Below are 5,438 nucleotides of genomic sequence, written 5' to 3' on the forward strand. Positions count from 1 at the left end.
AGTTCCTTTCCACAAGCACCTAGTGTTCGCACGAAACACCCTCTTCCCCCGAGCCTTCATTGTTCGCTGATGCTTGTTTTAGGGATTCTAGTCGGACAAACTTTTTTCAAGTGCCCGTATCTGCCCCAACCAAAGCATATCGTGGGAAAAAACTCATACTTAACCTTTTGAAGGATGTCACTGATGAGGATTTGGGATACCAAAGGTTTGTCAAGGTCAACGTACACAACTAGGCCAGCGAAATGCTCTCGTATTCTACTATCAGTATTCAGATCTGGCTTAGCTACCGTCCCAATTGTTCCTACAATTTCCATGAGTATCTTACATTTGTACATGTAACCTGGTAAACCTAGTAGCCTGACCCATTTCATTACAACACTAAGATACAGTTGTACAGGGTTGAAAGCCACCGTCCAAGGTTGTACCATTAGGTACTGTCCAAAGATGATCCAGGGGCCTCTAGTAAGCACTTTCTCACAGTTCGTCTTGCTTTGAAAACTTGCCAGAAAATATTCGTTCTCGATGTCTATTAATTGAAAAGGCTTCCTTTTCTTAGAACGCCAAAAATGCTTCCTTTTTTTGGCGTGTTCATGGTAGAGATTCGCCTAAACTCACATTTCATGAGGTTTGCCCCTCATCGTCCTAGGTCCCGTTTTGGGTAATCACCTTTAGTTCTTTTCCATATGATACCATAGCCTAGCTATGGTCTTACACGACATGGTGCCATCGCCAAGGACCTTCTTCTAGAGGTTCATATCGAAGATCGTGCTTTTAGTCCTGACAAACCCCTTTAGACGACTCTGTTGTAACAGACACAAACTCATCATGCTTAGACTCACTCATATTAGAACATTTCAAATAACATAAAACTAGGATGCATATACATAATCCAAACATCCAGGAGCGACCATACTTTACACCGACTTACTTGAACTTAATAGATCTATACTAAGTATATCATTCTCAACAAACATTAGCAATGCTATAGACATACTTCAATAACCACACACAGGGTCACATACATAACATATTATAACCTCAAGGATCACAGCATCATCTTTCAGCCACTCTCTTATAGATCAACAAGTACCATCATCACATAAACAAGAGTCAGCATAGGGGCTCAATTGATTCTCTCCTGCTGCAGTTCAAAGTTCCAGATCCAGACTTCCATCGTGCAATCAACAAAAACTACTACTACAGAACAAGGAAGCTCATCAAGATCTATTCATATACCCCTTTTCCCATCATTTTTAACACTGGATATCCCCAAGCCGAGTCCTTTTAACCTTTATCTTATTGATCTACCAAGTCTAACATATTTACTATTCACAACACAATATGTAGAGTTATAAACCTTACCTCAATGTGGTGTAATCGCTAGTAAAGATCCAAATATTCAACTTTAGCTCAAGAGAGAGAAAGAAATACTTTGAGTTCCTTTAGATTTAGACAAAAATACTTCTTGAAGAAGGAAGAAGAAAACTACCTCTCTTTAGACCTAAATGTCTATATATAAAACCCAAGCTCTTATTGGAACCTATTACGTGTCACACACTTTCAAAGCTACCTTTATAAATGGTTTATAGCTGTAAATAGAAATTCACTATTTTTATATACTTGGTTCGTCCCTTTGTTTCTTTCTAACTATGTAACACCCCTAACCCGTCTCCGTCATCAAATTAGGGTTACAGAGCATTATCGTACAATTAGAAACATTTAAACATCATAACATTCAATAATCTAAATATATTATAAACCATTTATTCCCATACATTTTGTCCCTAAATCGAGCCCTCAAAGCCCTAAAAATAACTTGGAAGAAACTCGGGACTAATTTGAAACAAAACAAAAAAGTTTAAGAAAAAGTTACAAAAATTGGAAATAGGGGTTACACGGTCGTGTGACATCACCCCAGGCCGTGTAACTTTCAAACAAGGGACACATGGCCATGTCCCAACCCGTGTCCTCACCTGTGTAACTCACTAAGTAAGGTCACATGCCCATGTCACACGCCCATGTGCCAGGCCAAGTGCTATGCCATGTAACTCACTGACTTAAACCCTAAGAAATTCTCAGATGACACACTCTAATTACGCCAAAAAGAACCTTATTTACAAGTATATTAAAAGAACCAAGTGATGTAATTTGGTAAAGTATCAAAGTGTACCAAACTAACATATTTATCAATATATACATGCCACTACCCTAGGAGATACAAAAACTACCAACTTAGATAGATAGTCTGAGCTGGTTGAATGATCCTTCCAAACTGTTAGCAACGTTTATCTACAAAACAATCCATAAGAACCGATAGGCTTACAAAGCTTAGTAAGGACATAGTATACCATTTAATCTAAATAAAAATAAAAAAGAGTTACCGGAGTATAAACAGGGGCACGAAAGTGCATTCAAGGTATCGAAGTAAAAATAGGGAACTCATGTGCATTCAGGGGTACCAAAGTACAAACAAGGGTACGCATTTGCATTTAGGGGTACCGAAGTATACATAAGGGCACGTATGTGTATTCATACAATAATTTTCTATAAACATATTAATTATAGAATCATAATATAAGAACACAAGTAGAAATTCATTTATGTATTGAAATACCATGAACTTACCTACTATTCGATTTCGACCAACACGTATGGACTAATCCACTATTTTCCCTTTTCCTCGATTATTGTCTTTTTGATCCATGTTTTGATCTATATAATAAATACAATATATTAATCTCATACATATTTCAGATTCCATTCAACGATATGACCCTTAACTTTCATTAATTACACATTTTCCTTAAACATTTACAACATTTACAATTTAGTCCTCTAACCTGATATTCATCAAATTGACCATCTTTCTAAGAAACAAATTACAGAAAAATATTCTAGGCTCTTTAGCAGTCCCTATTATACCTCAAATTCACTATCAAACCTTGAAATATTGACATTTTAACAATTTAATCCTTAAATCAAAATCTAACAAAAATCACTTCACAAAACAACCAAATACCACAATCAAAGCTTCAAACACATAGTTATCATAAAAAACATTCAAGATTCATCAATGGAAACTTCTAAAATATTTAACAAATTCAAAAATAGAGGTACGGGCTAGCTGGACCTAGTTTCAACGATCATAAAAACATAAAAATTATAAGAAACGAACATCAATTTCACTTACATGCAAAGTATTAGTCTTGGTCGATTCTTCAAGCTACTCTTTCATGGTATTTTGGCAAAGATGAAGAAGAATGAATATGAAACTGTCTTTTACTTCATTTAATTTTGTTTTAATTTTATAATATTTACCATTTTGCCATTGAAACATGTATTATTTTATGATTTTCATCCATAATGCCATCCAACATTATTAACTAGGGAGTAATTGCTACATAGGTCCTTCCTTATTTATTAATTAAGCTATTTAATCACTTAAATGTAATAATTAATAAGATTTTCACTTTTACAATTTAGTCCTTTTCTTTAATTAGCTATCTAAACGATAAAATTTCTTAACCAAAAATTAATATGACTCTAATGACCTCATAAATATTCTATAAATAACATTTAAAAGCTGAAACGATCGAAATTTGTGGTCCCTAAACCATTGTTCCGTCACCTCTCAAAAATGAGCTATTACAACTCTCTTCCCTCAGGAAATTTCATCCTCGAAGTGTTACTTGAGAATAAATTTGTATGTAATTTCATCAATTCTTCAATTTTCCCAGGTAGCCTCCTTAGTACCATGTTGACGCCACAAGACTTTAATCAATGGTACTCGTTTATTCCAAAGTTTGACTTCTCGAGCCAAAATTTTCACTGATTTTTTAGAATATGTCAAATCTGGCTATAATTCTATTTCACTATGAGGAATCACTGTAAACAAAAAATATATAGGATTTTTCCTATATAATTCATCACCTTTTACTTAAAATTGTTGTTAAAACCAAGTAATTGTCTAATAAATTAATGAAATATGTGAAAATATGAAATTGGGACATAGAAATTATTAAAATGTGATTTTATGTTTTATTATATAGTTTTCATGCATAAAATGGCTTATTTTATATTAATTTAAGCATATTATATTTTTAAGCTATGAAGTGGGCCATGCATGATTAAATTAAATAATAAAATATAATATTATATTTTAATAATTCATTTTAAGTATTTCATTAATAAAAATTGGGTTTAATTAATTAAATAAATTGATTAATTAAAGTTGTTAAATTAATTTATTGGTCCTCTAAACTATTTGCTATCTTTGATAGGTGTAAGGATTTTCTTCTATTTGCAAAACCGTCCAAGTGGGGACCAAGTCAACCCAATTTTCGGCTACACATGGCTGATTATAAACCAACTTTTGGTTTAACTATACAAGGTCCTCGAAGAGTTGAAGAAATTAGAGATTTACCTAAAGATTTGCACTTGACCGAGTCTTAGTCCTGAATTGTTGTGGCATCCAAATTGACAAAAAATCAAGGAAAAATTAGCTTGATTTGCTTGATTTTGTTGGAATGCCGGCACCCCTACGACGCAACGGAAAATTAAAACATTCGGCGATCCTAACCATGGATCCATGTGTAAGGAATGAATCGGGGTGAAATAAAGGTTTCGAAATTACCGAATCTTTATTCTAAGTAGACAACAACGCCTCAGCAACGAGTAATCTAATCTACTATCGAACCAAGTTGTAATCTATTGTGACTCTGGCCTCTACGTAATCCACCTAGTTGACAATGAACGGAAGGAATCCCCAAAATTGTTTTGAAAAACTTTGCTTTGACGACTGCTAGACCCCAAGCAAAGAAAAAACGGGGTTTTTTATATCTATTTTTAGGGTTTCTAGAAATTAAATAAATTTAACTATGTTTTAAACCGAAAATTATAATTACATTAATTATAATAATGATTTTGGTAAACTATATATTTATTTGAATTTATACACTAACCAAATTCATGTTCTCATTATGCGTACAACAACCTTATACATAATGTGTTCGATATTTGATTATCCAATTAAATTAATTCTATAATTAATTTAATTCAAGTGACAACCAAACACAATACCAACTATGTTTTATTCCGTTCATTTCAACTATAGGGTGTGACCCTATAGGTTCTTGTAACGTTAGCAGTAATACTAGAACGATTATAATGTTACAAACAATGAGTGGCACCTAGCAATGTATCATTGCTACCTAAGTCACAAGAAATCATGATTCGACATAACCTTTTTATGATTAACCTTTCATGCAATAATCCTTGATATCTTAAGTAGACTATGATATACAAATAAGTATGACATCTCATATCAGCTTATTTGATCATCGCCATGCATTTCTAGTCTCACTCAATCAAGTGGCCTAAGATATTACTCCCATTAAGTAGGAGGGACTTATCCTATATCGATCAACCATATCCCTCTA

This window comes from Gossypium raimondii, chromosome 8 (assembly GCF_025698545.1).
Source record: "Gossypium raimondii isolate GPD5lz chromosome 8, ASM2569854v1, whole genome shotgun sequence".
NCBI classification, from domain to species: domain Eukaryota; kingdom Viridiplantae; phylum Streptophyta; class Magnoliopsida; order Malvales; family Malvaceae; genus Gossypium; species Gossypium raimondii.